Source organism: Phacochoerus africanus, chromosome 3 (assembly GCF_016906955.1).
Source record: "Phacochoerus africanus isolate WHEZ1 chromosome 3, ROS_Pafr_v1, whole genome shotgun sequence".
Taxonomy (NCBI): Eukaryota; Metazoa; Chordata; class Mammalia; order Artiodactyla; family Suidae; genus Phacochoerus; species Phacochoerus africanus.
The window spans coordinates 125,783,105-125,795,909 of NC_062546.1; the positions used below are offsets into that span (position 1 = coordinate 125,783,105).

Here is a 12,805-nt window from a genome sequence, read left to right on the forward strand (position 1 = left end):
TTTGTACCTTGGCAGTTTTCTCTCACTTATTTCAGGCTTGATCTGGCAAGTTTTCATTGTTCCTGAGAGTGTTTAAGAGCCCTCTGGGTATTGGATCACTGTAGTAGAGTCTGTGTGTCAAATCAGTGAGTGTGTGGCTTTCAGACCTTTTGCATTTGCTCTCTGCTTTTTAGGGCTGCACTCATGGCATATGGAGGTTCCCAGGCTAGAGGCTGAATCAGAGCTGCAGCTGCCGGCCTCCACAACAGCTGTAGCAACACCAGATCCTTGACCCACTGAGCAAAGCCAGAGATCGAACCCGCATCCTCGTGGATCCTAGTCGGATTTGTTAAGCACTGAGCCACAAAGGGAACTCCTGTTAGCTTTTTATTACCTCTTGTCCCTTTGACGATTGGAATTTTTTGGTTGTGGAAAGTTAAAGTCTTCCTATCAACCATTCAGATTTTCCTTGATTGGAAATGCCAGAAATATTAGTGGCTTTCGAATGATTCAGTAATAATGAAGAACAATGTTTCAGTTCATCTCGTGGTATTTGCAATAGGGCAAGGGTCATATAACCTACTAGTCTGCATCGACTTTACACAGGGACAGAGGAATATGTGGGCTGATTGGGAAGTTGAAGGAAGGCCAATTATTCCTGAAGAATTCCCTAATCACCTTGTAACTTGAATGGAAATTCTTACCATTAGTGTAGCTGTAATTATGTGTAAGGAATTTAATTGACAAAGTATGTTCTAACTTTTCCATCATTTCTTACCTGGAAAGTATTGTGTTGGCCAGCTACCACCTTAACAAGACTCCTTTTTGCTGATTAATAATGAATTATGTCTCTGTTCAAACTATTGAAGACTGTTCATTGAGAATACATTGTCTCTGGTAGAGTAGAAGAGTCAGGACAACAGAAGAAACACCCCAGGTCCAAGACAGTTGTGATCCTGAACCCTGGACACCATTGTACAGTGACATTAGTGATCAGCCTGATTTGCCTCACAGTTGATTTAAGGTAGATCCCACTAGAATTCATTTTAAATTGGGGTGGGGGGAAAGACCCAAAGTATAGAAAGAGACATGATGGAAATGTTTAGAGAAACTCAGGAACTGTGTGACATTTCTGGTTGGCAGGTGTGCTCGAAGATGACCAACTTAGGAAACCAGCATCACATTCTTCTGTGTGTTTAAACAGTTTCAAGTTCAGGAATGGAACGTGGGTACTTCCTTTGACTCTTTCATGGGCTTTAGCACCTCAGGAAAACCAGAATAACAGTAACTTTCATGCCACTTGTTGGCCCTGAAGCTTGGGTTTTTGTTTTTGATTGTTTGTATGTATGTATGTATTGTCTTTTTAGGGCTACATCCACAGCATATGGAGGTTCCCAGGCTAGGGGTCAAATGGGAGCTGTGGCTGCTGGCCTACACTACAGCAACGCAGGATCGGAGCCGCATCTTTGACCTACACCACAGCTCATGCCAACGCCAGATCTTTAACCCATCGAGCAAGGCCAGGGATTGGACCTGTGTCCTTATGGGTCCCAGTCAGATTCATTTCTGCTGAACCATGATGGGAATGCCTTGTTTTTGATTTTAAACAGTGTGTATCAATGATAATCCAGCTGTGTGTGCATCTATTCGAATTCTGTATTTGGTCATTTGATAGTACCTCTGACTTTCTGGCTTCTAAAAGCAGCACTCAGAAGTACAGGCATAGGGTGCATGCTGCTTTTCGTAAACCCAAAGATTGTTCACATTGTTTTCTCCTCCTCCTCCTCCCTCGCTCCCCTTTTCTTTCTCTGCTTCCTGCACTTCCTTCAATTTTTATCTTTTCGTTGGCTGCCTTTTTCATTCTGCCACCTCATTTCTGATCATCTCCTCCTCCTCTGCCTTGTCCTCTCTGGTCCTCCTGTCTCCTCTTCCTCCAGTTCCATTCGCCTCTTACATCTCCACTAGATTGGTTTCTCTGCCTGAGTATCTTCAGGTCAAATGCCACTCACTAGAGCTGCTTCTTTCCCGGTGGCCTCTGGAGCAGCTTCAGTTTACACACTGATGATGAGGCTTCAAACCGGAAAATCGATTAAGTCATGGGTAAAAATGACACCCGGTAGAGCCTGTAGTGCGAGGTGGCAGAGCATGGGAACTGTTCTCCATGTTATAATATGAAAATCCCATGGCCTCGTGCTGGCACTCCATACTGGGGTAAAGCTCAGTGCCTTTTAAACTTTGATACACTGTTATCATACTATGATTCTTCATTTTAAGAATTTGTACCTTTAAGATACACTACATTTTTATTAATAGTATAGGGTTTGGGTTTTTTGTTTTGTTTTAAGGAAAAAAGGATACTAGGTCATGTTCTGTAGAGACAAATTATTTGGGTAGCTTTGTTTGCTTAGTATTGGTCTTCTGTATCCAAATATAGATTTTAGTTTCCTCATCTCTATCCTCCTTAATAATGTAGATTCAGTCATCATATCCTATATCACTTGGTAAAAGTAAACTTTTTTTTTTGTCTTTTTGCCATTTCTTGGGCCTCTCCCGCAGCATATGGAGGTTCCCAGGCTAGGGGTCGAATCGGAGCTGTAGCCGCCAGCCTACGCCAGAGCCACAGCAACTCGGGATCCGAGCTGCGTCTGCAACCTACACCACAGCTCACGGCAACACTGGATCGTTAACCCACTGAGCAAGGCCAGGGATCAAACCCGCAACCTCATGGTTCCTAGTTGGATTCGTTAACCACTGCGCCACGATGGGAACTCCGGTAAAAGTAAACTTAAAGGAAGAAACAAAAGTTCAAGAAATGTACAATACTTTATAAATGGAGCTTGATTAAAGAAAAGGAAAATGCTCTGTTTTTAAAGAAAATTATAATGATGCACACTCTCCTCTTTGTATTTAGACTTTATTTTTTCATTATTTAAAATAGATGATTAGGAGTTTGCATCATGGCTTAGCAGTAATGAACCCAATTAGTATCTATGAAGATGAGGGTTTGATCCCTGACCTCACTCAGTGGGTTATGGATCTGGTCTTGCCATGAGCTGTGGTGTAGGTTGCAAATGTGGCTCAGATCCAACGTGGCTGTGGCTGTGGCTTAGGTTGGCAGCTGTAGCTCCAATTCAACCCCTAGCCCGGGAACTCCATATGCTGTGGGCGTGGCCCTAAAAAGACCAAAAAAAAAAGATGGTTAAACATTTTATGACATGACATTCACCTGGACTTATATCAACTATTAGATTCTGTTTTATCATAAATTTATGAGGTTGGCCAGAAGTGAAAATGTTTATCTATGTGGTAGAATCCTAAAATGTGCCTTATGAGAATAAGCTTAGGGTCTGGTGTGCCTTCAGTTAAGATAGATTTCTATTAATGCGGCTACAGGTCTAGCTAAATTAAATGATACTATACACACTTATCTGTGCACAGTAGATTTTTGAGGACAAAGGCTGCATTAATTCAGATGCAAGAGAACCACTTAAAAGTTTAAAATTTTTAAGGATGTTGTGGTTAGGGGATCTGGCATTGCCGTGAGCTGTGGTGTAGGCCAGCAGCTGCAGCTCTGATTCAACCCCTAGCCTGGCAACTTCCATATGCCGCAGGTGAGGCCATATAAAGAAGAAAAAAAAAAAACCCTTCAACTTCAGAATTCGGCTTTTATCTGGTAGGCAGTAGAATGGGAAGTCATGTGAGGTGGTACATCTCTTCAGGTATATGGGGTCTGGTGAGTGTCCTGGATGTTGATTGGAGGAAAAGATTGCTGAGGCAGCTGGTCCTTGGACCTACCACATGAGGTGCTCAAAACTTAGAACATAGAGCACAGGCCAGGTATGAGGACATTCTCAAATTGACTGGGTGCTCAAAGTGCTTAAAAAAAAAAGAGAGAGGAAGTTTTGTGTCTGGTTCATTTGAGGGAGAATAGAACCATTAGTAGAAACTGAAAATCTGGAATCTGGACGGCATCTCAGATATCATTTAGTTCAACTCTTTGTTGAGAGGTACTAGCGGCCCAGCTCCAAGACTTCATTCTCTAAGCAGTTAGCACCTTCCTGCAGACCTATTTCCTGGTATGGGCTAATGGCCCATGTGCTTCATTGGCCTTCGCTGAAATGGACACTCCTGTTTATAGTAGTTTTCCTGATCTCTTTGTAATAGTGATCCTATTTAAAGATATGGGAACACCGACTCTATACCAGTTTGCTTATAAAGTAAGTGGTATCTTAAAAGATTTGAGCTTTTTCAAGCTTTTATAAGTTTTTATTTCTGCAGTATTAATTTCACCTTGATGTTTTCTTTTTTTTTAAATGGTCACACATATGGCATATGGAAGTTCCTGGGCTGGGATTGAATCAGAGCTACAGCTGCAAGCCTACGCCACGGCCATGGCAATGCCATGTCTTTAACCCACTGAGCAATGCCAGGGATTGAACCCACATGCTCATGGAGACTATATTAGTTCTTAACGTGCTGAGCTACAACAGGAACTCTTACCTTGAATTTTAATTGTTGAGGGAGGATCACCTAACCTCGTAAACCATTACAGTGTCACATAAAAAATGTCTTTGAATTCTATAGTTGAAAGCTAAAGCACTTTTATCTTGAGTCCCAACAAGGAGATGCATCTCTATTTTGTTCATTCTCCGGCTTCTATAAATTAGGAATATAATTTGGGAAATGTTCATTATTTCCCCTTTCTTTTTCTCCCTCCAAACTATACAAAATCAATTCAGATCTTGTATAGTTTTCATGAGTGAGAACTGCAGTCTGTATTTTATTCTACATGTACTCCTTCCCTTTAACTTTGTTCTAAATTTTCCCTATGGAAAGATCTTGAAGAATTGGCCCTAGCGCCAAGGGGAAAAACGATGAAGGAAAAAAAATTTTTTTTTTTTTTTTTGGCCATATCCACAGCATGCTTAAGTTCCTGGGCTAGGGATTGAATCCAAGCCACAGCAATGACTCAAGTTATAACAGTGATAATACCAGATCCTTAATCACTTAGTAGCTTAAAAAAGTTATTCTCAAGGCTTGAATTTTCTTTGTTCACTAGATGAAATGGCAGATGCTGATTACAATTTTCATTTAACACTTAATTTAAAAGGAGAGAAAATACTATGAAAGAGTGGCAGAAAAAAAGAATAATGAACGATGTGGCAATCATTGTAGTCAACCCCTGAGTTTGAATTCTGAGGGAGGAGAACTGTTGAAGACATTCCTTAACCTGCTAGACTGTTGATCTGAAGAACCAAGGCTGCAGAAAATGCAATGACCATCTATAACATCTTACAACTTTTCTAAATCTCTAGACTTTCCAAAAATAATCTGTAACTACAAATTCTCACTTTTCCTTTTCAGCACATTTGTAAGCAGAAACAAATGAAGGTGTTAGGTTGTTGTGTTTCAGATTTTTTCATTTCTTTCTTATGTGGTGTTGTAAAAGAGAAAAAATGTACTTGGGTTAAGAATGTACATCCAGATCCTCAGCTCAGAATTTATTGTAATGACCTTGCTAACGAACAGGTGACAGTTTTAATTCCAGCTTGTGGGTCCACTGAACCAGGAGATTTGTCAGATATTTTTCACTGTGAGAGAGACTGACCTCACTTATTCCATATCTTTATTGGGTCTTTCCTCCAATATAAAACTGACTGAAAGAGGCTATGTGGAAATGGAAAAACAAGTCACTTGGCCGTGCTTGACTGGGGATCTGTCTCACAGATTCTCAGATCACATCTAGGACCTGCCTCACCTGTTGTGAGATTAAATTAACAATTCCTATGGAGTTCCTGTCATGGCGCAGAGGCAACGAATCCGACTAGGAACCATGAGGTTGTGGGTTCGATCCCTGGCCTCGCTCAGTGGGTCAAGGATCCTATGTTGCCATGAGCTGTGGTGTAGGTCGCAGACTTGGCTTGGATCTGGTGTTGCTGTGGCTCTGGCCTAGGCTGGGGGCTACAACTCTGATTAAACCCCTAGACTAGGAACCTCCATATGCCACGGGTGCAGCCCTCAAAAGACACACACACACACACATATATATGTATGTATATGTATATATGTATATATATAAAATAATTAATTAACAATTCCTATAAAGAACCTGACAATACAGTGAGTAGTCAGCAAGTTTTAACTATAGGATTGAGGAAAATACTGAAGCAATTTCCCATAGCTATGGTCTAGTACCTTCATTGGCAAGATTGCATACTTACTATGTGGAGGATGCTTCACCAAGTGCTAAGGATACAGAACGATGTATTGAATAATATATTTGGATATGATTTGTGACGGATAAAGGACTTTTTCATACTTACATCATGATATCTTCCTGAAATATTTGGGAAGTGTTCAAGAGTTATTAGCCACATTTTATAGATGAGGAGGCTGAGGCTCTGAGAAATTATTCATAGTTATCATAGTAAGTAACAGAGCCAGGAGTTGAAATGAAAGTCTTCTGACTTTTTTCCACTGGGTCACAGTGTCTTTATATACAGTTGTTGTTGTTGTTGTTTTCTTTTTAGGGCCATACTAGTGACATATGAAAGTTCCCATGCTAGAGGTCTAATCGGAGCTACAGCCACAGCAGCGCGGGATCTGAGCCTCGTCTGTGACGTAAACCATAGCTCATGGCGATGCTGGATGGATCCTTAACCCACTGAGCAAGGCCAGGGATCGAAACCGGGTCCTCATGGATCCTAGTTGGGTTCGTTAACCGCTGAGCCACCAAGGGAACTCCCTGTGTACAGTTTGAGAAATAAGTGTGTGTGCACATGCGTGTTCATGCACATATATACTGTCACATGTTATGTATCCCATGTGTATAGCCACAACTAGTGATATGGAACCTTAGAGGCTAGGAACAAGCAAACCTAAGGAAGAGTCATGAGACTTTGTCTACATGTGAAACAACCCCAAGGAAGGCTGGGAGGAGTGGTTAGGCGTGGGGGAAAGTGGGGAGAGTGGAATGAGCAGTGGGTTGGTAGTGAGATTACCTGGTTTGTTTAGAAAACAGTGAAGAGATGAGTCTGGCTGGAAGTAGCTTGTTAGAGTCAGTTTATGTACTGTTTTGAAGGCCAGCTGTGGAGTTGTCATTTTAGCTCATTGACAATGACTTATTAAAGGCTTAATGAAAATTGAAGGGGTCCCAGTTGGGATGAACATAGAAATATTTCTATTGAAAGGTCATAGGAGTTGAATGGTTTCAAGGAAACTTGGGACACTTTTCGTCTAAGGGTATATCCTGATTAATTAGGCACTCCAGAGCAAATGCCTTTGGCAAAAGGAATATCATTGAAAATCAGAACATTTAGACTAATTCATATGAAGGTTTGGTCCCTGCCAATTCATTTATTCCATTCAGAAAGCATATATTGAGATCTTTTGATTTACAGGTTCTGTTTTAGCTGTCACCAGGTCTTCTAATAGGAAATACAGATGAATAGGAAATTTCAATAACTGATTAAAAAGAAAAAGTTTCTTTAGGAGTTTTGTGTATTTCCCCCTCCCCCCATCTCTCTGTTTCTCTTTATCCCTGGCTTTAAACTCTGGATTCAGCTATTTCAACTATTTATTTGGCCATAGAGGCAGACAAGTGCTTGGCTCATTTTTTTTTAAGCATCATATATCTTTTGGTTTAATTGATAAGAAAAAAATATGCTCAGGTGATGTCATGCCTGATGGATAAGGGAGAAACAACCTAAAACCCCAAATCTTGGTAAAGTTCTATGAACCCAGGCCTTGGAGTCATAAAGGACTAGTACCGTTATGCCAAAAGATGTGACATACTCGGTTGGCATTGCATTGTGATTGGGCTGAACCTTTATATTAGCTTCCAAGGGAGTTCTAATTAGTAATCTTTGTTTATACAAAGATATTAGTTTATCTGAATAGTTAGACCATTTGAAGGTACTTTTTGTAAGAGGAAAAAATATATATAGCTTGTCTTCTTCCTGTTGCCATTAGAACCTAGATATTAGAAATTTCACAAATGTTGGCATGGAGACTCAACAGAAGATTTTTGGAAACCTTGCTAGGCTCTGAGAAAACTTGCTTAAGTCAGTCCAGGTAACACTCATTCAAGATTCTGCAGTAATGTATGGTGCTTGGCTAATACAAGCTTAGAGGGAGAGGCAGACATATGTAAAACTCATGTGCAAGAATATGTCTAGAAGTAAGTATATGCTGTCAAGACAAGAAATAGGTGATCAGACTTTTTTCAGAGCATCACTGGGTGAACATTTGGTGTTGACTAGGTGCTTGGTGCTTTGCAGAGGTAGCTCTCTAAACAAATTCAGGATGTGATCACATCTAGCTTTTGGTCAGGAGTAGGTCTTTCTCCTGTACACCCAGAATTATCAGAGACACATTATTTACCTTTTTTTTTTTATTGAAGTATAGTTGATTTATCATGTTGTGTTAGTTTCAGGTGTACAGAATAGTGATTTCAGTTATACATATATATATTTCTATTCTTTTTCAGATTATTTTTCCATATAGGTTATTACAAGGTATTGAGTAGAGTTCACTGTGCTATACAGTAGGTCTTCCTTGTTTATCTGTTTTATGTGTCATGGTGTGTATATGTTAATTCCAAACTCCTAATTTCTCTCTCCTCCATTTCCCCTTTGGTAACCATAAATTTGATTTCTATGTCTGTGAGTCTCTTTCTGTTTTGAAAATAAGTTTATTTGTATCTTTTTTTTTTTTTTTAGATTCTGCATAAGTGATATCATATGATCATTTGTCCTTCTCTGTCTGGCTTACTTGGTATGATAATTTCTAGGTCCATCCATGTTGCTGAAAATGGCATTATTTCATTCTTTTTATGGCTGGGTAGGATTCGTACATTGTATACATGTATACCTTCTTTATCCACTCCTCTGTCGATAGACATTTAGGTTGCTTCCCTACCATTCATTCTTAGGTTATCGCCCGTTTTTTTTAAACCATTGCTTTTATTTTTTGTTTTTGTTTTGGTAAAACCTTATCATGTGATCTACCATCTGTGCTATACAGTAGGTCTTCGTTGTTTATCTGTTTTATGTGTTGTGGTGTGTATTTTTTAGGTATATAATACAGTGTTATTGGCTACAAGCAAGGTGTTCTAGCAGATCTCTAGAACTAACTTGCCTTGTATAACTGAAACTTGATAACTATTAATTAGCAACCCTCCATTTTACCCTCTTGTCAGCCCCTGGCAACCACCATTCTACTCTCTGCTTTTATGAGTTTGACTATTTCAGATAACTCATATAAGTAGTATCATACGTTTGTCCTTCTGTGATTGGCTTATTTCACTTAGCATAACGTCCTCAAGGTTCATTTGTGTTATTGCACATTGGATTTCCTTTAGCTGAAGGCTGAATAATACTGCAGTGTGTGTATTTACTTCACTTTTTTTGTTATTTTTTTGTAAGTTTTAATTTTGATATCATTAAAAACTTGAAAAAGGCAAGAATAATACAATGACCTCTTTTATGCTCTCTTTATACAGATTTCAATAATTGTTTTAATATTTTGTCCCTAAATTTGCGCATTTGTTCTGTAAACCTACATGCCTTTTAACCATTTCAGAATAGGTTACAGAATCATGCCCTTTTATACCTAATTATTTTAGAATAGACATCCTAAGAACAACTCGTGCTTTTTTGTAACCGTGGTACAATTACTTAAAATGAGAACTTTTTTTTTACTTTATGGTTGCACCTGTGGTATATGGAAGTTCCTGGTTCAGGGATTGAATCTGAGCCCCAACTGCTACCTCTACAACAGCATGGTATACCTATACCAATGCCAGATCCTTTAACCCACTGCACTGGGCCAGGGATTGAACCCATGACTCCGCAGAGACCTGAGCTGCTATAGTCATTTTCTTAACCCACTGTGCCACAGCAGAAACTCCTAAAATCAGAACTTTTTAACACTGACACAGTTTTTAGTCCAGGCTGTTTAGTTTCATCACTTATCTCAGGTTCACTCATTGTACTTAATTGTGTCTGTGTAGTGTCCTTGAACTTGCCACAGTTCCTCACCTTTTCTTTGTTTTTCATGGCTTTAATATTTTGCATGTGACTATGTAATGCTAATTTAATTTTTTATTGGAGATATAGTTTTTATATAATACTGTGTAAGTTCAAGATGTACAATGTGTTGATTTGATACCTTTCTGTGGTTCAATGATTACTACTGTAGCATCAGCTAACACTTCTATCATGCCACATCATTAGTATTTTTTAAACTGTATTTTATCTGTATTTATCCATCCATCCATGGATGGACATTGAGGTCTATCTTGGACATTGTGAATAAGGCTACAAGGAATAGGTGAATGTAGATACCTCTTCAAGATTCCAATTTCAGTTCTTTTTGGGTAAATACCCAGAGGTCAGTTTGCTGGATCATTACATATAGAAGTTTGTTTTTTGTTGGAGGAGCCTCCATACTATTTTCCATAGTAGCTGTACAATTTACATTTCCACCAACAGTGTGCATATGTTTTAATTTATGCACGATCTTGCTGGCACTTGTTTTATTTGGTTTTTGTTGTTGTTGTTTATAGTGGCCATCTTGACAGGCGTGAGGTCCTGTCTCATTGTGGTCTTCATTTGCATTTCCCTGGTGTTTAGTGAGCGTTTTCGTATAGCTGTTGACCATTTGTATTCTTTGGAGAGATGTCTATTCAAGTCCTTTGCTCATTTTAATTGGGTTATTTATTTTATTTGCTTTTGCTGTTGATTTGTAGGAGTTTCTCACATATTTTTGTTATTAACCACTTATCAGATACATGGCTTGCAAATACTTTCCCCCATTCTGTAGGTTACCCTTTCACTATTTCTTTTACTATGCAGAAGCGTTTTAGTTTGATGTGCGCCCACTTAACCTGTTGTGTTCTTAAACATAAGAAACTAGTTGAAAATTACTGTAGCTTTCCTTTTAGACTCGCTTACGAATAGTGGTTTAAGGACAGCAAAACATGGTTCTAACCAGAACTCTAATGAACATCGTATGTGATTCAGGCTATGAACATGTACCTGGCAAGAGAAATTACTGTGTATCTAACCTGTGATCAAGCAGATCCAAGAGAGCTACTTCCCCAGGTTTCCTTTGCTGACCTTGCCATTCTTTTGGCCTTCTGGAGTCAAAAATTTAGGTTTTCGTTGCCATGACATTTATTAGAAGAAGTTGACTGGTTGGATCTCACTAATCAGTCATTCTGACATGCTTTCAAAACAAAAATAGCCTTTTTCTGCATAGCACCTGCTGCCAGTGCTGTGCAGGTGGAGGGCCTCACTACTTGCTCCTGGCAGATTGATTGCCATGTATGCAGTAGGTGGCAGGCCCAGTTGTCACTCTAGTGCTAAACAGGACATGTTATATAGGTTTCTTAAAAGATACTTGCTGGAGTTCCTGTTGTGGCTCAGCAGTAATGAACCCAACTATTATTTAATGCGGGTTCTATCCCTGGCCTTGCTCAGTGGGTTAAGGATCTGGCATAGCTACAAGCTGCACAGTAGGTCACAGAATTGGCTTGGATCCAGCATTGGCTATGGCATAGGCTGGCAGCAGTAGCTCCAATTCCACCCCTATCCTGGGAACTTCCATATGCTGCACATGCAGCCCTTAAAAAAAAAGATATCTGCAAAAATTTCTTAGTTGTTTATGCTTTTACTCCCACTGGCATTGACTATAACATCTTCATTTATTATTATTTCATGTAATTTATAACCACTGGTGTGTAAAATTAATACAAGTGGTTGGAATCATTTCTCTTTAGTTTTGATCTTAAGTCAGTTTTGGCATCTGTTTCTTTTCACATTCACAGAACTTGGTGAATTCTACCTGGCAGCTCTTCCAAGATCGTGTCTTATCTTTGAACATGAGGCTAACATTTAGTTTTCACTCAGTGCTTGACAAGATAGAAGACAATTCTCAAAGTTGAAGGAGAAGAGGGCCTGAGAAATTTGGTGGTGTATCTGTCCAAATGACCTCTCAAAAAACAGGATTTCTTGGAGTTCCCGTTGTGGCGCAGTGGTTAACGAATCCGACTAGGAACCATGAGGTTGCGGGTTCGGTCCCTGCCCTTGCTCAGTGGGTTAATGATCTGGCATTGCCGTGAGCTGTGGTGTAGGTCGCAGACGCGGCTCGGATCCTGTGTTGCTGTGGCTCTGGCGTAGGCCGGTGGCTACAGCTCCGATTCAACCCCTAGCCTGGGAACCTCCATATGCAGCGGGAGCAGCCCAAAGAAATAGCAAAAAGACAAAAACAAAACAAAACAAAACAGGATTTCTTGAAAACTCTTGAGAAATCAAAAGAAGTCCTAGGAGTTCCTGTCGTGGCTCAGCGGAAATGAATCTGACTGGCAGCCATGAGGATGCAGGTTCGATCCTGGACCTTGCTCAGTGGGTTAGGATCCATCGTTGTTGCGAGCTGTGGTGTAGGTCACAGACTCAGCTTGATCTGGCATTGCTGTGGCGTAGGCTACAGTTCCCAGTTGACTCTTAGCCTGGGAACCTCCATATGCTGTGGGTGCAGCCCTAAAAAGACAAAAAGAAAAAAAAGGAGTTCCTAAATATCCTTTCTCTATTATATTTCCTTAAAATGACAGGAGCCCCCAAAGTTAGACTCAGACTGTTTCTGCCTCTGGGAAACCCTTTTTTTGTGTCCACACCCAGAGCCTTAAAGTTCTACCTGCCCATCTAGGGGAGGAAGGGTGCTCAGGATGGCTACAACCCCTCTCTAAATATCTCATCCCCTTGTTTTTCCATTTGGAATCTGAGGTAGTTCTCAGATCCTAATGTCTCTTGAAGAATCAGCTCCA

At 40.0% G+C, this 12,805-nt stretch overlaps 1 protein-coding gene across 6 annotated transcripts in view; it reads left to right on the forward strand.

Annotated features, from left to right (window-relative positions):
• The window catches only part of FMNL2 (formin like 2), a 332,804-nt gene that overhangs the window by 238,104 nt on the left and 81,895 nt on the right, over positions 1–12,805 (forward strand). The window lies entirely within an intron of this gene.